Source organism: Oratosquilla oratoria, chromosome 24 (assembly GCF_046742065.1).
Source record: "Oratosquilla oratoria isolate Oo_2021 chromosome 24, ASM4674206v1, whole genome shotgun sequence".
NCBI lineage: Eukaryota > Metazoa > Arthropoda > Malacostraca > Stomatopoda > Squillidae > Oratosquilla > Oratosquilla oratoria.
The window spans coordinates 8910343-8936709 of NC_134800.1; the positions used below are offsets into that span (position 1 = coordinate 8910343).

At 40.4% G+C, this 26367-nt stretch overlaps 1 protein-coding gene across 5 annotated transcripts in view; it reads right to left on the minus strand.

Moving 5' to 3' along the window:
- Positions 1-18960, minus strand: part of LOC143038429 (uncharacterized) — a 34802-nt gene extending 15842 nt beyond the window's left edge. For 3 of the 5 annotated variants that reach the window (XR_012967561.1, XM_076207612.1, XM_076207610.1), the window contains exon 1: positions 18461-18959. The gene's annotated coding sequence lies outside the window, so the exon portion shown is untranslated. Of the gene's footprint in view, positions 1-16422; positions 16521-18460 lie in introns of all 5 variants that reach the window. The other 2 variants (XM_076207611.1, XM_076207613.1) reach the window with 2 other exon arrangements.
- Between the last annotated feature and the right edge of the window lie 7407 nt (positions 18961-26367).

Here is a 26367-nt window from a genome sequence, read left to right on the forward strand (position 1 = left end):
TGTTTTCCCTTGTAAACACTGATTTAAAATGTTTGTTCATAATTTCCGCCATTTTCATTTCCTCAGTGTATTCGACTCCCTCCTGTCTTAATTTCTCCAAGTCTTGTTTGTTTTTCAGTTTATTGTTTACAAATCTGTAGAATAGTTTCGGTTGATCTTTACACTTTTCTATGATATCTTTTTCATATTTTCTCTTTTCCTCTCTGCACATTTGTACATATTCATTTCTATAACCGGTATATATTTTCCATTTTTCAGGTCTTCTGTCTTTTTTCCATCTGGTCCAGGCTTTGTCTCTTTTGTCTTTTAACTCCCTACAGCTTTTGTTGTACCAGCATTTTACATATTCTTTTTCTTGTTTTTGTCTTGGGACATACTTTTCCACTCCTTTTTTGTAAATTTTTGTCAAAATATTCCATTTCTCTTCTACTGTTGTTTCTTCTTTGTATATTTCTTCCCAGTTTTCCTTTTGAAAGAATTCTCTTATTTTATCAAAGTTTGTTTTTTCATACATCATTCTTCCTTTTCTGTATTGTTCATTTCTTTTCATATATTTTTCTTCATTAAGTTCCAGTTCAATCAATATGTGGTCACTTTTACTTATTGGTGTTTTATATTCAATTTTGTCCACTATTCTAGGTTCGGATGTAATTACTAGGTCTAGTTTTGATGGCTCTTCTTCATTTCTATACCTAGTGTTCTCCTGTATCCATTGTGTCATTGTATGGTCAGTAACCATCTCGAGTAGAGCGTTTCCCCATGAGCCGTCTCCACCCTTTACTGTCATTTCTTCCCAGCAGATTTCTTTGCAATTAAAGTTGCCCATCATAACTATTTTTCCTCCCTCTTCCATTATCTTGTTTAATGTTATCTTTGTGTCCTCTAACATACTTTTATGTTCACTCTCTTCCCATGAGGCTGTTTTTGGGGGCACATAATTTATCACAAACTTTCTGTTCTTCTTATCTCTGTCTTCTACTTCCATCATTATCATCTCTACTGTATTCTTTCCATATGTGACACCCTTCACGTTTATATCCTTCTTAGTCAGGAACATAACTCCACCCCCTTCCTTTTTCACTCTGTTTCTAATCCAATAATTATATGCATCATGTCCTACACTGTTGGGTGGTAGTGGACCTTTTAATTTTGTTTCTACAATTCCCATTATGTCCGGTTCTTTTTCTTTCAAATAATCATTCAGTTCATTCAATCCTGTTATTAATCCATCTATATTTGTGTAAGACACTCTTAGTTTTCTGCCACTTCCATTGTGTTCTCTGTTTCCCTTTTGTTTTTCTCTTGTATGTCGACTTTCTTTAGTTTCATATTCACTACTCTCCAATAGAATCTCTCTTTTTCTGACTCCGTTCTTATCTCGTTTTTTTTTCCTTTGCTTCAAGTCTTTTCTGTTTTTCTTCCTCTCTTTCCTCTTTATTCATTTCCCTTTTTATCCATACCTTTTTATATTGTTCACTTGTTGCTAGTTTCCATGTTTTGGATAAGATATTCTCAGCCGTAGTTTGTGACCTGAATTTAATCTTGATTGGTCTGGTCTTGTCTGTACTATATTTCCCTAGCCTGAATTTCTCTTCGATTTGTTTCATTATTTCTGGTTCATCTTCCTGAACTAATTCTAGTAAATTTCTTACTTTTTCATTTTCCTCTTTGATTCTTGTGGTTCTATCTGGGTTATGTTTCTCTTCCATTCCTAATATAATTATACATTTCTTTTTGTCTGCTAAGTCTCTTACTATATTCTCCTTCTGTCTCATCACTTTAATAACTGAGTTTTCAGTTTGTTCATTCATTTGCTGTCTGATTATGTCAGTGAATGCAACCTTGCTATTTTCATGAATTTTTTTCCAACCCTCCTTGTTCTCCTTATTATTCTCCTTTAAGACTTTATTCTCATCTTTTACTTCTTTTAACTGTTTTTTTAATTCTTCAATTTCCTTAGTTAAGTTTTTGTTCGCCCTCTCTAGTTCTTCCAATTTTTCAACTCTTCGTATAATACTGTCAACATGACCGAACCTACGCTCCAAGAACCTACGCTCCAAGTCCTCGACCACCCTCTTTAAATCCCTGGAAAATATTCTCATCACTTTCTACTGTATTGCTCTTGTCTATACTTCTAATCTTTACATTTTTATTAGACATTTCATCGTCATCGGGAGGCCTTTTGTTTACCTTTCGCCTGTCTGCCTGGGCCAAGTCTACTCCTTCCTCATTTCCTTCCATTTCCCTCAGTAATCCCTCCCCCTTTCCTCTTTCCCTACTTTCCTACTACTCCACGAGCAATTTCCCCCCCACCCTGTAAATACAATAGGCACTTCTCTTTGCGTTGGGATCCACAAACTTCAATTCTCTTCAGAACGTCTTCTAAGCCGTCCATTCGTTGAAGTGTGTATTTACCTAGTTGTACCTAGTTGTATTTTACGGGAAGGGGAGCTATGCTCGTGGGGTCCCGTCTTCATATCTCATTTTATCTAAACTATTTTTAAATTCATGTATTGTTTTTGCACACACCACTTTCTCATCTAACTTGTTCCAACTGTCTATTACTCTGTGAGGAAAGCTGTTCTTTTTCAAATCTCTTCTATAGCTGTCTTTTTTTATTTTCTTTCCGTGTCCTCTTGTATTTCTGTCATCCCATTTTATCAGATTCTCTCTATCAGTAATTTCTATGCCTTTCATGATTCTGTAAATAGCTATCAAATCTCCTCTCTCTCTTCTTTGCTCTAGTGTCTGTAGGTTAAGTTTTTGTAGTCTCTCTTCATATGATAGTTTTGAGAGTGTTGGTGCCAGTTTTGTGATTGCTCTTTGTATTCTTTCAAGTTTTTTTATACATTTTTTTGTACTTGGTGACCATATCGTTGCTGCATATTCCAATCTTGGTCTTATCAGGGTGATTAGGATTTTCCTCACCATTTCTTCATCCAGGTATGTAAATGCCACTTTGATTGTTCTTATTAAATTATAAGTTTCTCCAAAAATCTTATTTATATGTTTCTCAGGTGACATATTATTCATAACAATGACTCCCAGGTCCTTCTCATTTTCTACTTTTTTTATTCCTTCTTCTCCCAAATTATATGATCCTGTTATTCTGTTTTTGCTTTTTCCAAATTCCATTATACTACACTTTTTTGTATTGAACTCCATCTCCCATTTCCTACTCCATTCTTGTACTTTATTTAGATCTCTCTGTAGTGATTCACAGTCTTCTTCAGTTTTCACTCTTTTCAGTAGTTTTGCATCATCTGCAAAGAAGCTCATATAGCTTTCAATTCCTTCATCCATATCATTAATATATATAGCAAACATTATTGGGGCCAGAACTGTTCCCTGCGGGACACCGCTTATTACTTCATTCCATTTTGAGTGCTGATCTCTTATCACTACTCGCATTTTTCTTTCTTGCAAAAAGTCTTCCATCCAATTTAGCAATTTACCTTGTATTCCTCCTTCATATTCTAATTTCTTAAGCAACTTCTTATGTGGTACTTTGTCAAAAGCTTTTTTTAGGTCTAGAAATGCACAATCAGCCCATCCATCTCTTTCTTGTATTATATCTATTAGCCTTGAATAGAAACATATTAAATTGGTGACGCATGATCGTCCTTGTCTGAATCCAAATTGCCTTGGATTTAGTACGTTGTTTTTTTCCAAGTATTTTACCCATCTACTTTTGATAATTCTTTCACAAATTTTTGCTATTGTACTTGTTAGAGAGACTGGTCTATAGTTGGTAGGTTCTTCTTTATTTCCTCCTTTATATATAGGTACTATATTTGCTTTTTTCCAATCTTCTGGAACTTTTCCTTCTTTTAAGGAACTGCTTATTATGCTATGTATTTTGTCTGCCAGTTCATTCCTGCATTCTTTCAGAATCCAGTTTGCTATTTCATCTGGCCCATGAGATTTTCTGACATCAAAATTACCCAAGTGTGTCAATATTTCATTCTTTGTTACTTCTATTTCTTCCATAGGGGGGACTTTTTCTTTCCACTCAATCTCTTCAGGTTGTATATTTTCCCTTGTAAACACTGATTTAAAATGTTTGTTCATAATTTCTGCCATTTCCATTTCCTCAGTGTATTCAACTCCTCCTTGTCTTAATTTCTCCAAGTCTTGTTTGTTTTTCAGTTTATTGTTTACAAATCTGTAGAATAGTTTTGGTTGATCTTTACACTTTTCTATAACATCTTTTTCATATTTTCTTTTTTCCTCTCTGCACTTTTGTACATATTCATTTCTATAACCAGTATATATTTTCCATTTTTCAGGTCTTCTGTCTTTTTTCCATCTGGTCCAGGCTTTGTCTCTTTTGTCTTTTAACTCCCTACAACTTTTGTTGTACCAGCATTTTACATATTCTTTTTCTTGTTTTTGTCTTGGGACATACTTTTCCACTCCTTTTTTGTAAATTTTTGTCAAAATATTCCATTTCTCTTCCACTGATGTTTCTTCTTTGTATATTTCTTCTCAGTTTTCTTGTTGGAAAGAATTCTCTTATTTTATCAAAGTTTGTTTTTTCATACATCATTCTTCCTTTTCTATATTGTTCATTTCTTTTCATATATTTTTCTTCATTAAGTTCCAGTTCAATCAATATGTGGTCACTTTTACCTATTGGTGTTTTATATTCAATCTTGTCCACTATTCTAGGTTCAGATGTAATTATTAAGTCTAGCCTCGATGGTTCTTCTTCATTTCTATACCTAGTGTTCTCTTGTATCCATTGTGTCATTGAATGGTCAGTAATCATCTCAAGTAGAGCATTTCCCCATGAGTCATCACCACTCTTTACTGTCATTTCTTCCCAGCAGATTTCTTTGCAATTAAAGTCACCCATCATAACTATTCTTCCTCCGTCTTCCATTATTTTAGTTAATGCTATCTTTGTGTCCTCTAACATACTTTTATGTTCACTCTCCTCCCATGAGGCTGTTTTCGGAGGCACATAATTGATCACAAATTTTCTGCTCTTCTTATCTCGGTCTTCCACTTCTATCATAATCATCTCTACTGTATTCTTTCCATATATGACACCTTTCACGTTTATATCCTTCTTAGTCAGGAACATAACTCCACCCCCTTGTTTTTTCTCTCTGTTTCTAATCCAATAATTGTATGCATCATGTCCTACACTGTTGGGTGGTAGTGGGCCTTTTAATTTTGTTTCTACAATTCCCATTATGTCCGGTTCTTTTTCTTTCAAATAATCATTCAGCTCATTCAATCCTGTTATCAATCCATCTATATTTGTGTAAGACGCTCTTAGTTTTCTGCCACTTCCATTGTGTTCTCTGTTTCCCTTATGTTTTTCTTTAGTATGTCGAACTGCTTTATTTTCATGTTCACTACTCTCCAATAGAATCTCTCTTTCTCTGACTCCGTTCTTTCCTCGTTTTTTGCCTTAGCTTCATGTCTTTTCTGCTTTTCTGCCTCTCTTTCCTCCTTATTCATTTCTCTTTTTATCCATACCTTTTTATATTGATCATTTGTTGCTAGTTTCCCTGTTTTGGATAGAATTTTCTCTGCCGTTGTTTGTGACCTGAATTTAATCTTAATTGGTCTGGTCTTATCTGTACTATATTTTCCGAGTCTGAATTTTTCCTCAATTTCCTTTATAATTTCTGGTTCATCTTCCTGGACTAATTTTAATAAACTGCTTACTCTTTCATTTTCCTACTTGATTCTTGCGGTTCTATCTGGGTTATGTTTCTCTTCCATTCCTAATATAATTATACATTTCTTTTTGTCAGCTAATTCTCTTACTATATTCTCCTTCTGTCTCATCACTTTAATAACTGAGTCTTCATTATGTTCTTTCAATTGCTGTTTGACTATGTCAGTGAATGAAACCTTATTCCCTTCTTGGGTTGTTCTCCAATTTTTAGCTTCTTTAGCTATTTTCTCCGTTTTCATTACTATTCTTCTTCAATTTCTCATTCTCCTCCTTTACATTTCCTAACTGTCTTTTTAGGTCCTCTATTTCTTCAGTTAAGTTTCTGTTAGCCTTCTCTAGTTGTTCCAACCTTTCAATTCTCTGGAAAATGGAGTCAACATTACCTAACTTACTTTCCAATCCTCGATCACCTTATCAACTCTCTCCTCTAGTCTTATCAGTCGGGGGGGAGGGGGGGTTGTGTCCCCCCACCCTCTTTAAATCCCTGGAACATATTCTCGTCACTTTCTACTGTATTGCTCCTCTCTATACTTCTAATCTTTACATTTTTATTAGACATTTCATCCTCACTCAGTCTTTTGTTTACCTTTCGCTTGTCTGGCTGGGCCAAGTCTACTCCCTCCTCATTTCCTTCCATTTCCCTCAGTAATCCCTCCCCTTTTCCTCTTTCCCTACTTTCCCACTACTCCACGAGCAATTTCCCCCCCACCCTGTAAAAACACTAGGCACTTCTCTTTGCGTTGGGATCCACAGACTTCAGTTTTCTTCAGAACATCTTCTAAGCCGTCCGTTCGTTGAAGTGTGTATGTGTGTGTGTGTGCACATTCGTGTTTACCTAATCATAGTATAAAGGAAATAAGCAACATTCATATTGTCCTGTCTCCTATTCTCTATTTTCTTTTAATCATACCTAGCCTCAAATTCACATTCAGTTCCAACTTAATCTATATCCATGATTTCCAATTATATTTAGATTTGTGCTCATGTGTTGTTTGAGCTTGGGTTCTATCACCTTCTAAGCTATTCCATGCATTTATACATCTATATGGAAAACTGCATCAACATTTTTTTGCATCTCAAGACATGTAGGCTTTCTTAATATGTTCCCATAACATCTTAGATCCCTCCCATCTTTAATCAGGATATCTCTTCTGTTCATGCAATCTATCCCCTTTAGTGACCTGAATACTGTAATCATATCACCTCTTCCTCTTCTATCTTTCAAAGTTGGTAGACCCAGTACTTTTAGTCTCTCCTCATACAATTTATCTGCCAGGCTGGGGACCAGTTTGCCTGCTGCCCTTTGTTTTCTCTCAATTTTGCTTATATCCTTCACTTTGTGTGTGTTTATGTGTATTTACCTAATTGTAGTACAGTGGCCGCGAAAAGTTTGGGCGCAAAATTATAGGCTCCCCAACTTTCAGTTAAACTCAAAACATGCGAAAAATACAACTTTCTGCCCAAACTTTTCGTTATTTTTCAATGCTAGCGTTTGTACCCATATTTAGCCATGACAATACGCACTACTTAGCAACTCTGTTTAGGCACACTCGATGTCATGTGGAGTCAGTTTCTAAACATCTCTCACGGGGAGTAGTCTTTTTTTTGCGGTGGTCTCTGTTTTTGTGCCTTGATATCTCCGTAATGGGAAGTGGTAAAGAGCTGGGAAGAGACACAGTTGTTACAATCATAACCCTCTATAAGGAGGGTTATAAGTGTAAAGATATTGCTACTCGTGTGGGAATTGGAGTGCGTCAAGTGCAAAAGTAGACCAAGAAATTTCGAGACGGAGGAAGTAACATCATTCCTACTCCAAAGCATCGCTCTGGTCGGCCAAGGAAGATATCAAATCGTACTTCTACGGTTATTAGGAGGCAGTTAGATAAAGATCCAACGCTCACAGCTCGAAAACTGAAAGAAAATAACCCTGCACTGCTGCATGATGTGTCTGTAAGATGTATTTCTGATCATTTAGCCAAAGATTTACAATACCGTAGTTGCTGTGCTAAAGTTCTTCCCCTCCAAAGTGCAAAAAACATACGTGATCGCATAGCATTTTGCAAGAAATATAAGGACTGGTCCTTAGAAGACTGGGAACGAGTATTGTGGAGTGATGAGTCAACGTTTGTGGTGTCGTCGGGCTGCAGGTCGAAGCGTGTGAGGCGCCCCAGGGGGTCTGACCCTAATGACCCTCGCTATACAGCTAAAGTGGTGAAACATGCTGCAAGTGTTATGGTGTGGGGATGCTTTGCATTTGGTGGAGTTGGCAATTTAGTGTTTCTTGCACAAAATGAGTGTAAATCAGCACACTTATTTCAAGTTATTGTGTGATAACCTGCCTGAAAGTTTTGAAAAGTGCAATGCTAGTTGGTTTATGCAGGACGGAGCTCCTGCTCACACAGCTCGGTCTGTTACCCAATGGTTAGAAGACTGTGGTGTTGATTACTTCAAAAAATGGCCTGGAAATTCTCCAGACCTAAATCCCATTGAGCACGTATGGCATATAATTAAAAAACAGCTAAGCTAAAAACAGAAATACAGGATATTTGGGATAATATTATTCCTCAACACGTACAAAACCTGGCAAGATGCATCCCGGCACGTTTGGAGAAGGTCATAAAGCTTAAAGGAAAATCACTTGGTAAATAAGGTATGTAATAAGCCATTTATAGGTCTTTAAATGATTATTTAAATGTCACAAGTGTTTACATTTGTTACGCGCCCAAACTTTTCGCGGCCACTGTATACAGGAAAGGAGCAATGCTTGTTGGGTCCCATCTTTACTCTAATATTCTAACATACCTAGATTCAAATTCATGTATAGTTCCAACTTAATCTATATCCTTGATTTCCAATTATCATATTTAGATTTAAACTCACATATTATTTGAGCTTGGGCTACATCACCTTTTAATCTATTCTACATATTTATGCATCTATATGGAAAACTGTATTTCTTCACATCTTTTTGACATATGGTCTTTCTTAATTTACTCCTATCTTTAATCAGGACATCTCTTCTGTCAATGCAATCTATCCCCTTTAGTGACATGAATATTATAATCATGTCACCCCTTTCTCTTCAATCTTTCAAAGTTGGCAGACCTAGTACTTTGTGTAGGGACCATACTACTGACACATATTCCATTCTTGGATGTATCAGGGTTTCAACGAGTTTTTTCATAATTTCTTCATGTATCTAGTGGAACACCACTTTAATCTTCTGCAGCAGTCTATATGTCTCTCCTAAAATCCTGCTGATATGTCTGTCAGGTAACAGACTGTCTTTTATCAACATTCCAAAGTCTTTCTCCTCTTTTACTTTTGTAATGGGATCACTTCCCAAGGAATAGTTTATGGATGGCCTTTTGCCACTGTTGTCCATTTCCAGATTCTTGCATTTTTTAGTATTGAACTTCATTTTCCATTCTTGGCTCCATGCAAAAATAATGTCTGGATCTCATTTGCAATAGCCTATCGCCCTCCTTGTTTTACACTCTTCTCATGATTTTTGCGTCATCTGCAAACATGTTAGTACAGTATAGCTAATTGTTCCGTCCATCATGTCACTGATATAAACAAGAAACATTGTTGGTGCAAGCACTGAACCTTGTGGAACTCCTCTCCAGCTTGACCTCTTATCTTTACTACTATCCTCTTGGCTACCTCCCTTGTAAGGGGGAAAAAAACCTTTGGTATACGTATGTACTATCCTCATGTATCTTTCCTTCATAGTCTTTCACCCATTCTAGTAGTTTGCTACTCAGTCCTCCAATGTGCTCTAATTTCTACATAAGTCAACTGTGAAGTATTTTATCAAATGCCTTTTCTACATTGAGGTACATGCAATCCATCCATCCCTCTCTCTCTTGCAGCACGTCAATCACTTCGAGTAAAAGCTTAAAAGGTTTGATATACATGACCTTCCAGATCTGATGCCAAACTGCCTGTCAGAATGTTCATCTCTTCCAGATATTTAGTCCAGTGTGTGATCGTGAGTGTATTTACCTAATTGTAGTATAAAGGAAAGGTGCAACACTCATTACGTCCTGTCTTCTATTCTCTAATTTTCTGACAAACCTAGACTGAAATTCATGTACAGTTCCCATTTAATCTATATCTTTAATTTCCTATTGTCATATTTAGATTTGGACTCGTGTATTGTTTGAGTTTGGACTATATCACCTAAGCTATTCCACATATTTATATATCTATATGGAAAATGTGATTCTTCACATCCTCTTGAGATGTGGTCTTTCTTAATTTACTTCTAAGACATCTTAAAGCCCTCCCATAGACTCACGATTCTAAGTATGTGGGAAACTACAAAGGAAAATAATAGACTATGGTCCAAGCACTTCTGTCTATTCAGACATCTTCAAGATGTCTGAATAGATAAAAGTGCTCGATCCAGTGTCTATTACTTTCCTTCGTAGTTTTCTGCATGTATGTATGAGGGGTGATCAAAAAGTAATGACAGTGATACCATATATTTTCACGGTACAGAGGTAAATCCAAATAGTGGCCTACATTCCTTCAAAGTACTCCCCTCCTGCCTCTATGCAACGTTCCATCCTCTTTCTCCACTTCATGAAGCACTCACGGTACTCAGAAGCCGATATACCTCGTAGCTCTGAATTGACTGCTCGCGCCAGATCTTGGATGCGATGAAACAGCTTCCCTGCGATCGCACCCTTGATCTTTGGAAACAACCAAAAATCACAGGGAGCAAGGTCAGGCGAGTAGGGTGGGTGGGGGAGAAGTGTGATCCCCTGAAGCTCCAGGAACTGCACAGTGAGGCGAGCTTTGTGGGGGGCAGCATTGTCATGGTGCAGCAAAAGGCGCGATCGGCGACGGGTTGGTGCAGTCTTGGCCTGATATTCCAGGACTCGAGGAAGGACGTGATCAGTGTAGTACTGGGCTGTGATAGTACACTGTTGAGGCATTACATCCACACACATTGGTCCTTGTGAATTGAAGATGGTGAAAAGGCGCTTCCTGCTGCGAAATCCTTCCTTCAGAATCTGAGGTCGGGGTTCTTCATCACTCAACCACACCATGTTAGACTGCTTGTCTCTGGTGGTGAAGAAAGAAATCCAACACTCATCTCCGGTAGCTACATCTGAGAACCGTTTCGGACCATTTGGCTCGAATTCAGCCAGCCATAGACGACAAATCCGCACCCGTTCGCTCTTCTGCTCTTCCGTAAGCAAATGAGGTATCCATCGAGCACACTTCTTCCTCAGCCCTAAGTGTTCATGCACGATGTCATGTGCGCTCCCATAACTGACACCGAGCTCCAAGGATAAGAATCGAAGAGTAACAGTTGGATCTTCGTCAATGATGGCCCGCGCACGGACCGTCGTTGCTTTGGTCACGGATGTCCGAGGGCGGCCAGGACGATGATCATCTTCTAGCTGCAATTTTCCGGCTGTGAAAGCTCGAATCCAGCGGGAAAACAGTTTCCAGTGATGGAGTAGACTCAGGAAAAACTTGCAACAATTCCTCTCTGATCTCCGTTGCTTTTTTCCCGAGTTTCCACCTTGTGAAGGTGTAGAATCTGCAGCCTTCTTTCGAAAAATCCATGTTTCCGGTTAGAGAGGCAAACCAACAATGACGCAATCGCACAGCGCAACGATAAAATGTAAGCTAGACAAACAGCGACAAGCTCAAACATGTAACAACAGGCAACACTTGCTGTCCCTTGCTCCCCGCCCCCCCAACACTTATAGTCTCTCAGCTACGAGTCCGACTGTCATTACTTTCTGATCACCCCTGGTATATGTATATATATATGTATATGTATATATATATGTATATGTATATATATATGTATATGTATATATGTATATGTAATTGGTGAGCATGACTTCTAAATAAAACCCTGTAATTACTGAATTTTCTCTATGTCTCCTTTTTCCAACAACCACATCACTACAATATATTCCAGTCTAATGTAAATCAAGTTTTCAATCATCTTCACCATGTCTTTGTCCATGTACTGAAATGCTACTATGGTCTTCCATGATTCACATTTCTTTTGACGGGTTTCATGCAACAAATTTTCCATAACCATCAATCCAGAATCTCTATCCTCCTTTGCTTTATTAATCAAATCATTACCCATTCTATATATCAGTGAAAAAGTTTTCTTATTTACATCAATCTCTTGCATATTGCATTTTAGTAAAATTTCAGAAGTGCACACTGATGCAATATAGTAATAGAAAAATTAAATTTTTGCAGGAAAATTAATTTTTCCCCGATACAAACCTGAGGTACTCCTTACAATAAGATACTTCGTGTAGCGTTAAGATTCCTACCGCTAAACACTGTGTGTTTTTAAATCCTCACTCCATGGGTCTGGGCAACGCTTATCCTCAGTAAGGGGCCCTATTGGGGCAAGGGGGCCCTTCCCCTCCACCCCAAGTCTCGTACACTATGCTCCATTCTCTGAGCCAGGTATGAAATTAATCACAAGGTTTGTCAGGCAAGGGAGAAGAAACTTATAGAGGGGTGGTTGAGGAGGGCCATTAGAAGTAAGGAGTACCTCAGGTTTGTATCAGGGAAAAATTAATTTTCCTGCAAAAATTACATTTGTTCCGAAGAATACAAACTCTTCAGTACTCCTTACAATAGAAGACTCGGACTTAGGAGGGAAGGAAGTTGTTATCTAGCCTGGAAAACCTCTGTAAGGAAATTTTAGTGTGCTAAGACTTACATTGACCAGACCCCTATACATTCCCCTAAACTTTGAAAGGCACCCATTTCTGTTCCTAGGAGTGGAAACAGACAGGTTATATTCACTTTTGTACCACTGAAGGGCTTGAATTGATTCCCTTGGAATGCTTGAGAGCCCTCGGGTGAGGTAAGGGAATGTAGGAGTATGAGAAGGACTTTGGAAAGTTATCACCATGGTTGCCGAGCCAGAACATGGATGAGTTGTCAGGCTCGGCTGTGTGCTATTGGCGAGGGGTATGTCATTTCAGGACTTCTTGGGCGGCCACTATGGGGCCCAAGGAGAGGTTCCCTAAAGATTACAACATTACTTCTGTGAGGTAAAAGGAAGTGAACGTATTCTGGCTCTTCCATATACCTGCTTGAAGAACCTGGTTGATTGACAGATTCTTTCTGAAGGCTAGGGAGGTCCCTACTGCCCTCAGTTCATGGGCTTTCACGTTAGGGCAATCTGTGTGGTTCATTTCGTAGGCTCTGCGGATGACTGCCTTGATCCAGTAAGAAATTGAATTCTTAGTGATGGGCTTCAGCTTATCTTTAGTAGAGAAGAACAACCTCTTTAATTCTGGTCTAAGATGTTCAGTTCTCTTGAGGTAGGTCCAGGTGGCTCGTACTGGGCATAGGACTATTTCCATTTGTTCTCCCCCTACAAATTCGTCTAAGGAAGGAACACTAAAGGACCAGAATCTAGGGTCGGACTTGGCAGGATCTTGGTTTTTGGCAATGAAAGTGAAGGAGACCTCTTTCCATCCTTTTGAATGGGCGACTCTATAAGAAATCGCGTGTAACTCCCCTACTCTCTTGGAAGATGCTAGGGCTAGAAGAAAAACTGTCTTCAAGGTGAGGTCCTTCAGATGTGCATCTCGGAGGGGTTCGTAAGGGGGACCCCTCAGAGAGTTCAGGACTAATGCCACATCCCACGGAGGAGAACTGATTTCCCGGGGGGGGGGGGCACGATCTTTTGAAGTGCCTGAAGAGCATGGAAATTTCCGGTGAAAGGGCTAGGTCCATTCCCTTCAGAGAAAACACCTGATTTAGAGCTGCCCTATAGCCTTGCACTGCCGAGAGGGAGATCTTCTTGGACTTCCTGGGAAAGTGGAAGGAGGCGATCTCAGGAACGGTGGCTTGATCTGGGACTATTTACCTGAAGTGGCACCATTCTGCAAAGGCATTCCATTTCCCTTGATAAAGATTAGCTGAGGAAGAGCGAATAGGAGTGGACATGTCTTCCGCCACCTCTCTGGGAAAACCCTTCTTTAGGAGGATCCGGACCATAGTCTGAACGCGTGAAGATTGAGTGCTGAAGGGTTCTTGTGCCAAGCCCCGTTGATAGATTGATGTAGAAGATCTGGTCTTCCCTGAAGGGCCAGGGGCTCTTCTACTGCTAGATCAGGGGCATCTGGCCACCAAGGAGCGATCAAGGTCATCCGAAGGTTGGGTGCGTTTCTTGCTCTCTGGAGCACCTTCTGGGGAAAGGGAAACGCTTGGAAAGCGTAGGTGTCTAGGTTGTCCCAACTTTGCAGAAGAGCATCCTCTACTGCTGCCAGAGAATCCGGGAGAGGGCTGAAATATATTGGGAGTTGGTGATTCCATCTCATGGTGAAAAGGTCCACCAGAGGGGAGCCCCATTTGTTGAGGATGAAATTCGCTACTTCTTGATGGAGGGACCATTCTGTGCTGATTATCTGACTCCTTCTGCTGAGGTGGTCCGCCCAGACACTCTTCTTCCCTGGGATGTAGCGAGCTTTGAGCGACACTTGGAGATTCTTGGCTAGATTGAGGATGTCCATAGGCAGAAGGCATAGGTCATGGGAGACTGTGCCCCCTTGCTTGTTCAGGTAGGCTACTACCGAGGAATTGTCCAACATATGCCCACTACTTTCCCCGAGACTTGATCCTTGAAGTGACGGAGAGCCAGGAGTACTGCATTCAACTCTAGCTAGTTGATATGGGCTGTCTGTTCGACTGTGGACCAGGAACCGCTGACGTGATCGTCGTTGAGGTGGGCTCCCCAGCCCTCCTTGGAGGCATCGGAGAACAGGAGGACTTCGGGGGGAGATGGGCCGAGGGGAATCCCCACGAGCAGGTTGCACGGATCCTTCCACAAGAGAAGAGAATTCTTGACTTCTTCGGTGAGGGTGATGTGTTGTAGGGGTTCTCCCTCTTGCAGGGACCACTGAGACTTGAGGAGCCACTATAGCGGTCGCATTCTTTGTCTGCTCCTGGGGATTAATCTCTCTATGGAGGCCATATGGCCCAGGAGGATTTGGCACTGTTTCGCCGTCAGGAACCCAGTCGATAGTGCTTGTGCGACAAGAGAAGTGAGATTCTGGATCCTCTTTTCTCCTGGGAAGGACTTTATTAGGAATGAGTCCAGGACCATACACAGGTACGTGACTCTCTGTTTGAAATCTGACTTCTTCGGGTTTACTACAGTGCCCAATTTTCAGACAAAGGTTAGGACCATTCTCAGGTGTTCTTGGCATAGCTGGGCAGAATGGGCAAGGATCAGCCAATCGTCCAGGTAATGGAGTAGGCGAATTCCCTTGGGGTGGGACCATGCTGAAACGAGTTTGAACACTCTAGTGAAGACTTGGGGTGCTGTGGAAAGTCCGAAGCATAGGCAGGTGAATTGGAAGGTGTTGCCCTTGTGGACGATTCTGAGGAATTTCCTGGAGGAGGGATGCACTGGTACTTGGAAATAGGCATCTTGGAGGTCCAGTGACACCATGAAGTCCCCTTCCCTGATAGACGCCCTTACGGACTCTGGGGTGTCCATTCGGAACTTCGTCAGGGAAAGGAACTTGTTGAGTGGAAACAAATCGATGACTGGTCTCCACCCCCCTATTGTTTTTTCTACTAAGAATAGTCTTGAGTAGAACCCTGGGTCCGGAGTCGAGAGTTCTTCTATAGCTCCTTTCTGGGGCAGAACGGAGATTTCCTCCACTAGGGCCCGCCCGCGATCCAAGTCCGGATGGTAGCTGCTGACTTGGATGGTATTGGGGGAGAGGTTTGGGAAAGAATGAAAAGGAAGACAATAGCCTGTCTTGATGACTTGTAGGGTCCAGTCTTCCGCCCCGGCCACTTCCAATGCCCTCCAGTAGAGAGAGAGGCAACCCCCTATCTTCTGCGGACGGGCAGGCGAATTCCTAGAATTTTCTGTGGGGGGGTCAGGAGCCTCTATGATGTTTCCGCTTAGGTTCTCTATTCGGAAAGGGGTGGAGCTTCTCTGTCTGCATTTTCGACTTGGAGTGGAGGGGTGGCCTTTCTTCTTTCTTAGTGATGAAAGGGCTGTCTCTGCATCTGAGAGGGCCTAGGGGCTGATGGGGGGGGCCTTGGCCTTGAGGTAGGAACAGCTACTCTCTCGATGGCTCTGTTATGCATCAGTTGGTTTTTCCTTGTGATTGCTGAATCCACCATTTCTGGGGGAATCAGCGTGTGGGTTAGAAGGGGGGGGCCCTCTTCAATGGAACATAAATTTCTCTGAGTAGGGGGTCACTAGGGTCCCCTAGGATACAACATGATAAACATTTTTCTTGGCAGAAATAAATAACAGAAAAAGCTGTTAAAAGCAATACATTAACAGAGCCACAATGACTGCTTGAGACACCACCTGCATTTAGTAATGTGGTATCTGTAATTCTAGAGGTCATCATCATTGCCAGGGATGCTGACAGCCAATTTTTGCATCTGATCAAACTGATGGGTGTAGAGGAGTTTCATAGCTTAAAGAAAAGCATGAAGCTCAGCTCCATAGCACTGTTTTAAAAATATGCAGTGTGATGATGCCACCTGGAGTGGGAGAATACCTGGTACACAACATCAACATCATCGGCAAACTGACAATGACAGGACTGGGCAGACCACAAATGTCTCTAACCTATTGTCACAGCTCCATTTGGTATTGCATTTCCTTTTAGCAAGGTTTTTACTTTTTTGTTATTGATTCCCACCAAAAAAAAAATTATATTATCTTGATGTTTACTTACTTAGTTTACTTAGTAGAATTTAGAGGGCCTTCCTCATAGCTGTGGTGGTCCACCAGTACTACCAGTCCAGGATTCTTCTTTTTGTGAGTCAATCTGGTCTGGAATGGAGTTTGAGGCTGCCCTTAAGTGAGCTGTATACCCAGGTACAGGAGGCTTGTCTGACAGCGTGTTCAGAAATTTACCTAGGTATAATTTGAATTTGGTGACTAGGCAGTTCTTGATCTCTCTTATATGTTTCGGTAGTGTATTGAAGATTCTGGGACCATTGTGGGTGAAACTGGAGGCCAAAAGGTTCCTGATTCTATCTGGGGCAGATGTGGGCAGTGATTTCTTTTCCCACATGCGACCGTTTCTGCTATTATGTGTCTCTTGCAGAGACAATGTATTTGGGTCAGGTACCTGTTTCTCCAGTATTTTCCACACATGTATGGCCCGATAACTCTCTTGCGGTCTCACTAATTGCCGAACAAACCGAACAAAACCGATAAAAGCCAAACAAACCAACAAAACCCAAACAAGGACGGTTTTTGCACAAATGCACACTTCTATATATATATGGTTGCATTATTTGAACTATTTTCTTTAAAATGTGTGATTTCCATGTAATATGATCAAAGAGAAGTTAAGTTTCTTACTGTTGTGTTATTAGTGTAATAGACTGCATATAGTTGAATTATTTCAACTATTTTCTTTAAAATGTGTGATTTTCATGTAATTTGACCAAAGAGAAGTTATGTTTTAGCCTCTGCAGTATGACGTAACACATTTTAAAGAAAATAGTTGAAATAATTCAACTATATGCAGTCTATTACACTAATATCACAATAGTAAGAAACTTAAAAGAGTGTAGTTTGATCCATACCACCAGTGATCATAGACGGCGGGCTGGGTCGAATCGTAGCTGTGTTCGGTAATTTTGCAGAGGATAAAAACGTAACTTCTCTGTGATCATATTACATGGAAATCACACATTTTAAAGAAAATAGTTCAAATAATGCAACCATATATATATAGAAGTGTGCATTTGTGCAAAAACCATCCTTGTTTGGGTTTTGTTGGTATGTTCGGCTTTTATCGGTTTTGTTCGGTTTGTTCGGCAATTAGTGAGACCCCTCTCTTGTCTTCTTTGTTGTGAGTATAGGCCTAGTTTTTTCAGGTGATCCCAATAATTGAGGCCTGCATGCCTCTGATTTGCCTGGTGAAATGTTTTTGGACCGACTCTAGTTCCTGTATGTCTGTCCTTTTGTGTGGTGACCAGAGTTGGCTACAGTAGTCGAGTACTGGTTGTATAAGTGCCTTCCAAAGTATTAACATTAGATGTTCCCCTCTTGATTTGAGGGTCCTAAGTACCCATCCAGCCATTTGTCTGGCTTTACTTGTAGTTTTGTAGATGTGGTTTTTGTAGGTGGAGTCTTCATTGAGGTGAATTCCTCGGCACTTTACCACCGGACTCATGAATATACATATTCCTCCCCCTAGTGTGGAGTGTGGTGGAGCTTTTTGGGTTGGAATTGGGACCACATCATAGTATTTCAAACTTCTCCTCATTGAACTGCATACTGTTAATTTCAGCCTATTCGGAGACTATGTCAAGGTTATCCTATAATTCCTGGATGTCGGCCTCATTGCTGATTCTATGGCTAAGGGTGGTGTCGTCCGCAAAGGATGACAGAAATGAGCTGTCCACGGCTTCGCCTATGTCGTTCATTAGGACCAGGAAAAGTTAGAGGACCCAGCACTGCTGAAAACTGCTGACTTCTCTGATGTATTATAATTTACAAAATGAATAATTAATTTTCTATTGCGATATTGCATAGGCATGCAGTTCTATAAGAATACCAGTATTTTTTCACACTGAAAATAATTTCTTATTTATTCCTGACTAACCATGTCCTCTATGACTATGGCCTACCCAATCCTACAATCATGTTCCTTACTCTCCTAATCTTAGCATCATCTGTAACTATGCAAAATTGGTCAGATTACAGTAACAATGTAATTAAAATATACTAAGACTATGTCTGGTACTAATACTCACCCCTATGAGACTCCATGCAGACGTCCTTTCCTTCACGTCTAATGTCTTCATCAATCTGTTCTTCATGGTCTTTAATCTATTCCAGAACACTTCCTCTAAGACTAAGGCCTATATCATTATGTTCCAGCTTCCACATTATTTCTCTTAATAAAAGTCAAGGCATAGGAGTGGGAGGACTCCAATCAACTTTCGTGACACCCTACAGGCATGGAGTGTTCTGCTATACTAGACTTGAAATCGGTGTGCAATTTAAAAGCCGAATAGTACCAGCTTCAGCTGTTTATACTGCAACATGACAGAACTTGTTCGTGCCCTCCTGTATTCCTAATGTTTATACTATTGTCATGTGTATGTTCCACTTTTCTATTCGGAACCCTCGTAGAATTTCTCCCACAATATAAACCAACACAAATCCCTAAGCTCCATCTTTACAACAGAATGATACGAATGTAAACAACAGTTGAGTTTGCCTCTCACTCCTCAAAACAATTGACGTCACACTTCGGAGACAATATGGCGTCTTCGTGGGAGTCACAAAACCACCAACGTTTACAATCTTCACCAAAAACATTTAATATTTCCATATATTTTTCATAAATATTAAGCAGTACTACAACTGTTAACGTGCACTTCCTCTACGCATGCGCTGAGACACTTTTAATCATTCATCATCACTTTCAGCCAATGTATTTTGGGATTTAAATCGAAAATTTGTTAGGACTTAGCAACGTTTATTATTTTAACGCTGCCACGAGGACGCTTTTGACTCGATGTAAGCGCTCACCGGAAGCGTTTGTCAATATACATATGGCTATGCGCACACACATTAGATTGATGACAATATCAGGCTATAGATTACATACAATTAACACCAACAATTGCCCTAGACTTGGTGGATATACCAATACATATATAGGTTACAAGCATGTGTTTTTACGGCCGGTTTGAAGCTGTCACAGTGATGGCAGTACATTACGAATAGATACCAAAACACCTTAATGAATGCTTACTAATAAAAGTAAAAGAGGCAAGATGGCTTAGAGCTCATATGGGATGCCTCCTCTTAACTATCTTTCAGTCTTAAACTGGTCATATCTATCTTTAAATATATCAACACTTGTGCTAATAATTTTCAGTGAGGCTGTTCCACTTATTCACTACCCCTGCACTGAAAAAAAACTTATTCCTCGACTGTTCGATGGCACTAGTTTCATTAACTTGAGACTATGACCTCTTGTTTCTGGGTGTCTCTGGTAACCAACTGTATATAATATAGTCTTCACCGCCCACTTTTATCCACACCTTTCAGTATTTCGAATGTTTCTATAATGTCTCCTCGGGTCCTTCGCTTCTACTGTGACGAGTTCCATTCTAGATAGTCACTATTTGTTCCAGTTTCTTTGTCACCTCTCATATATGGAGATCATGTTTGGACACAATACTCAAGACACAGCCTTGCCATTGCCTTATATAGGGACATCAGCATATCCGCATCACGATATGCCATAGTATTTTTGTTTTTATTAGCCCCAGTATTGAGTTAGCCTTTGCTGCAGCTTTACCTGCCTGTCTCGAGGGCTTGAGAACATTAGTAATAATGACTCCAAGATAATTTTCCATTTGTGTTTCCTTCAGTACTTTCTATCCCAAATAGTACTCACAGCTTGGGTTCTTCCTGCCAATATGCATAACCTTACGCTTCTGGAGCAACTGCTTATGGCTCCATTCCTTCAATACATATAATTTTTGTTGTAGGGTCATGCCGTCTTCAGCAGTTCTCATCTGATAGTATGGACATGTAATGTTCATATTTTCATAATCCAAATTAAAGTCAAAATTGCATCGGTGTAGCCTATATATGCAATTTGTATCAATCGTTACTCTAGAATTGATGGGAGAGGATGGTAATCATGTATTTGGTCAATATGAAGTTGTCATTACGATGACAATTAGCTGTTGCTTGATGTTATTTGTCTTTCTCGTACTGTCGTTAAAAGAATAATGTTTATTTTTGGTAAATTACTTTTATGATATGTTATTTTTTTTATCGAACCAAATCATTTGGGCGGACTTGTTGCAGGTAATTTCATGGTGCATAACCGCAATGATGTAAAAAAAAAAAAATCAAGCAAATACGTAACCCAAGCACAGCCTACAATGCAGCATGAAAACTACACAACCCTTCTAAAAACGAAATAAGTAAATTAATAAATCGCGCAATACCCAACACCCGAATCATCCCTAACTAGTATACTCGTACAAGTCTGTTAGCTATTTAGTCATCAGACATCCCGTCGAGACATCAACCTAGCAGAGCAATAATTCCGAAAACACCAAAGCGTGGTACAAGCACACCGTGCTGCACTCGTCACTACCGAACTCTAACACAGCACCAGCACAAAACTGGTTTGGAAACAACTCCTCAAATGCTCAAGATGCAATCACCACGTAAACTTGGACGTTTGGTACTCACACTAGACCGATTCACAAAATACATTAGCTGTGTGAGTCATGGATCAACCCGGAAAATATTATCTCCTTTCGGCCGAAGTCAAACGAGACGAGACTGGAGGAAGTAAAGATCTTTGTGTGTGCGTGTGTGTGTGTGGGGGGGGGGTCACAAATAATGAATGGGTCATCACAATAGGCTATTTTTCCGCCGTAACATCACTATGCCAAACTATTTTGTTTTCTCAACAACTTTCCAGGAGGAAAGTTACTTTCCTCCAGCATATAAGATTCTCGAAAGCTGCAGGCTAATCTGCTTCAACAGTCGGAGGGGAAAAAAAGCCCAGTAAAATAACGTCTTAATAGGAGATAGAGAAGTGGTGGTGGAAACAAATTATAGCGTAAGCGAAACAAGTAAATCCCTGGTGGGAATGAGAAGTATCATGGGATTTAAGTATCTGAGGATGAAAACAGAGAAAACTATACACAGCACTATGGAAAAAAAAACTTGGAAATCGAAGGTAGACAGAAAGACCCTAAACGTATTCATAATGAGGTTTTTAAGAAGTATGGTTGAGGTTACGAGGATGGGGGAGTTTCACGATCGCTTTCCTTCAGCTATCCTTTGGTTGTCGACGTCACTGAATGAAGATATTTTGGACTTTGCTGGGAATATGAATCATCCTCCTCCTCCCGTGTTGGGAGGCAATGAGGAAGTTTGACTCTCCCCGTAAGGACTACACTTCCACACCAGCACCTGGAACCAAACAGGTTTCTTAGTCTTCCGCACCACCGCTAGTGCACAAATCAGAAACTTAGTTCGACACAACCGAATTCACCTAAATAGAATCCGTTGATTCTACTATGTGTCACTCATGACTTATCAGCACAGGATAACACAACAAATGACACTATGCCATTCCACACATGATCAGATACATTTTTACAAACCGTTTAGTTCTGGCAGCACACAGACATAAACATAACATTATTAGGGTGGAGGACGCAGACTTACATGCCTAACCCGCCCTGGGGCAAAGTTCTCAGTGACCCCCCACCCTCCCCCCTCCCCATCACCACTTTCCATCTCCACCAACCCTTACTACCTATTATAGCTATTGGCTTGCCAAATAATTAAACAAATTTTAAAAATCTTATTTAATGTCCCTATTGCAGAAAGGATAAAGGAAAAAAACATTTAATATTCTGTTGATTCTAACGCAAATTTCGTACATTGCGGTAAAATATTAACTCACCTGGTTGGCCACCCCGTTCTAGACCAGCATACTGCTCGAGGGAGATAAGCTTTGGGTACACAGGGATAGCCCACATCTTGCTAGCACGCCAGCCCTTGTTCAATATACTGTACATCAGAACAGAAAAGTACAGGGTAAAGGGCTGAGTTGTGTGCCATGTGCGCAGAAAGTAGACAGCTAAGAAGGAATATCTGGATAATGATTAATCAACATATTCAAAGAGTGTTTGGCCCAACTGTATGTGAAGGTGTTTTTTGAAAGATGTAATTGAGTCACAGCTAACAGCATCATCAGACAGGGAGTTCCAGAGGTCAATACATCTGACACTAAAAAATCTGCGTCTGCACTCTAGAGATGTATGGGGTTTGGCTAGCTTAAATCTGTGACCCCTGGTGTGTGTTGTTGGAGATAAGGAAAAAAGATCTTGGGCTGAAATAGAAGACTGCTTGTGAAAATGTTTCCAACATTTTATGAGATCTGCCCTGATTAATCTGCCACGGACTGAATAAAGATCTAAAGTTAGCAGACGGTCTGCATAGCTAGGCTCTGCCATTCCAATTATTTGTTTAGTCCACCTGCGTTGCGTAGATTCCAGAAGCGTAAGGTCACCTAGGTATCCAGTGTTCCATACAGTGGATCCAAACTCCAACAGTGGTCTGATGTGGGATTTAAACAGGGTGATCATGAAGTCCTTATCACGACAGTGTTGATTTGAGTAAACTATTTGCTAGACCTGCTGCCTTCTTTACAGTTTTTGAAATATGAGTATGGAATTTCAAGTTACAATAAACTGTGATACCCAAGTCTTTATATGCAGTCTCAATAGAGAGGGCGGTGGTGTCCATTATATAATGATGCTGGGGACCTGGGCTGATGTCTGTTGAGCCTCTTTGGCAACGTAGTACAGCACACTGGCTGAAGGGGAACTGGAGTCTCTTCGCAGCTTAAGGTAGATCTTCATATCATCCGCGAAGAATTTGTATTTTGAGTGGATATATGTTGGCAGGGAGTTAATGTACACTAGGAACAAGAGGGGGCCCAAGACTGAGCCCTGGGGGACCCCACTGAGGACATTTCTGGAGGAGCTGGTAAACCCTGAAACTGAGACTTGCATTGTGCGACCAAGTAAAAAATCTATGATCCATGACAGCAATAGGCCGTGTACTCCCAATAGTCTCAGTTTGTCTATGAGTATAGAGTGGTTGACTACGTCGAAGGCTTTACTAAAATCGAAGAGCACAACATCGACTATGTATCCAGCATACAGCCATGCAGTGGCATCATTATATACAAGTAGTAGTTGGTCATCGACTGTTCTGCCTTGACGGAATCCGTATTGGTCATTTGAAAGAATACCATTAGAGTCCAGAAAATTGTACAGTGCTTCAGAGATGAATCGTTCCAGTGTTTTGCAGCAGACAGATGTGAGGCTGATAGGTCTGTAGTTAAGTGGAGTATAGCGGGAGCCCTTCTTGAAAATCGGTATGATGGTGGAATTTTTCCAGTCCATTGGTAGTTTTCCCATGGTGAGAGACTTTTGAAATAGTAGGATCAATGGAAGAGCGATAGCGGGACAGGATCTGAGAAGAGTGGGATGTATACCGTCTGGTCCCATGCTGGAGTCTTGAGTCTAGTGCCTTGAGCCTATTCTGAATTTGCTCCAGATTTAAGGAAATTCTGTCCATAGTCCCATTGAAGATTTGGTGCGAAGAAGGGTTGTTGCAGGCTTGTCTAGAGTATACAGAGCTGAAGTGACAGGCAAAGGTGTTGGCCATCAGGGTACAGTCACTAGTTAGTTCACCACAGTCCATCCTCAAAGGGCCAACCGAGGGTGCCCCAACTTTCTTCCTCCGAATATACTGGTGAAATAGCTTAGGGGATTGTTTCAGTTGCTGAATCAGTGACTTTTCATGGTTAATTTGCTTGGTGATAAAGAAATTGCGGAATCGGGTGTTAATGCCGTCATAGTGTGCCAGGGCTTGTATAGCTTGTTCGGACTGTCTGCCATAGGAGCTTCTTGCAGTTTTGTAGGTTTACCATGCTTTTTTACGAAGAGTTTTGAGGTTCTTAGGCGGACATGTCTTGATAGGGGGTTGGGTATTGGGTGGTAAAGGCACATATCGCTCAATCAGAGGTCTAATGATGGACAGGAATCTTTTGTACATGCTATCGATTGACAAATTTTGAAATTCAAAGTCCCAGTCAGTTTCACACAGATGGTCATTTATATGGTTGTAATTCCCTTGATGCCATGATCGCTTAGAGGGGGGAGAGTTTTCTGTTGTTACACCAAACTGGAAATAGTAACGAATTAGTACAGGGCAATGTCCGCAGTTGGGGAAGGGGCTCCTGACATAAATTTCGCCCACTCTGTCACTTTCTGATGTGAGGGATAGGTCTATAGCGTTGCCAGACATTACATAAGTGGGGGCTGTTACCCACTGGTGGAGACCTAATGATATAAAACAGTCCATAAAGGACTGGTGGAGGGTGGGTGGGTACTTAGCATTAAACACTTTCTTAGACTGCCATTGCAAGAGAGGCAGGTTGAAGTCGACTAGAATTAGTACTTCTTTGCCAGGACAGAAATCGAGGAGGAAGTCTAAGAGAGCCATGTTGGCAATGGAGGTGTTAGATTGAGGGCGGTAGATTACTAAAATATAAAGATTGAAAGTTAGAAGATGAATTGCACAAACGTTTCCACAGCCTGAGTTAATACTAATATGACTAAGGTGACTCTTAATATATACACAAACGCCGTGTTTTCTTGTGTGGCTTGTAGAGTCGGCTCGAGTTAGGCTAAAATTAGGCTCTTTTGACCTTTTCTTATTATAATTATTGTTATTTTGTCAGCCTTGTGTGCGGCATGTCCAGACTAGAATTGCCGTCCCCCCCAAAATGTGCCATTCCAGGGCATTTGCAACCCCCCCCCCCCCCCCCCCCCCCTTGGAAGACGTCTGGCCTGGACGTCTGACGCCTGAGGACGTGATCAGTATATCCAGATTGATAGTCCATCGACGCTGCAAGCCAACCGACAACATGGAGGCGTGAATGCTGGCAAGCTAGCAGTGTGGTCATAAATGAAAAATAAATAAGAATAAATGAAAAATAAATAGAATGATTAAATGAAAATTATAGATAAATATAAATACTTAAACTAATAAATAGATGAATAAATAGATACATGTTACATATGCCCGTCTCATTTGGTGTAATTATTGGTTTAACCCTTCCTGATCTTTTGCGTGTCAAGTTGACTTCTTCACACCATAACATTTAACTTTTTCAAAATATTAAATATTTAGTTAGGAAGGTGAATGACTTTTCTTCACAAATATATATATATATATATATATATATCTTTATATATATATATATATATATGTATATATGCATATACATATATATATACATACATATATATACGTATATATATATATATATATACGTATATATATGTATATATACATATATATATTTGAATATCTGGGGAGCAGATTCTCTTGTATGGATGCAACATGACTTCTGTCATCGCTTTGTATAGCAGCACCAAGCTACTACCTAGCATGACCTCTCTCCGAAACCCCCCCCCTCCACCTCCTCCTACCCACTCCTTCCATCCTCCCCCCAACCGACCCCGCAACCCCCTAACCCCCCAACCCCTCCCCCAACCCTCTTCTTCTCGTATTAATGAGATACCACCCCGCCCCCTCTCCCGCCCTCCACCACCACCCAAGCCGGCTAGGTGCATATATATGTCACCAAGCGAAGGGTTTTCTTCGTCATTTCATCAGACCTTTAACTATTGTAAGTAACGGTCCCCATCAGCCCATGTATAGTGTTTATTTTATGTGAATTTGCGCATTTATTGATATTTGCTTCTATATTTGTATAATTGGTTAGATTTACATGTTGTTTTCTATATTTCTGTACGTCATTATTATCTATGTTACAGAATTTCCTGAAGATGTCTCTTTGTTAGACGAAACGTTGAAATAAATGAATCATTTTGGCAACTTGGTATATGCCCACCCTCTACAGTAAATGGCAGAATATTGGTTAGAAAACTGGAGAATACTCACAAGAAGATCAACAACCTCACTAACGCTGTCGATTTTAACAATGCATGCATATATATATATATATATATATATATATATATATATATATATATATGTGTGTGTGTGTGTGTGTGTGTGTGTG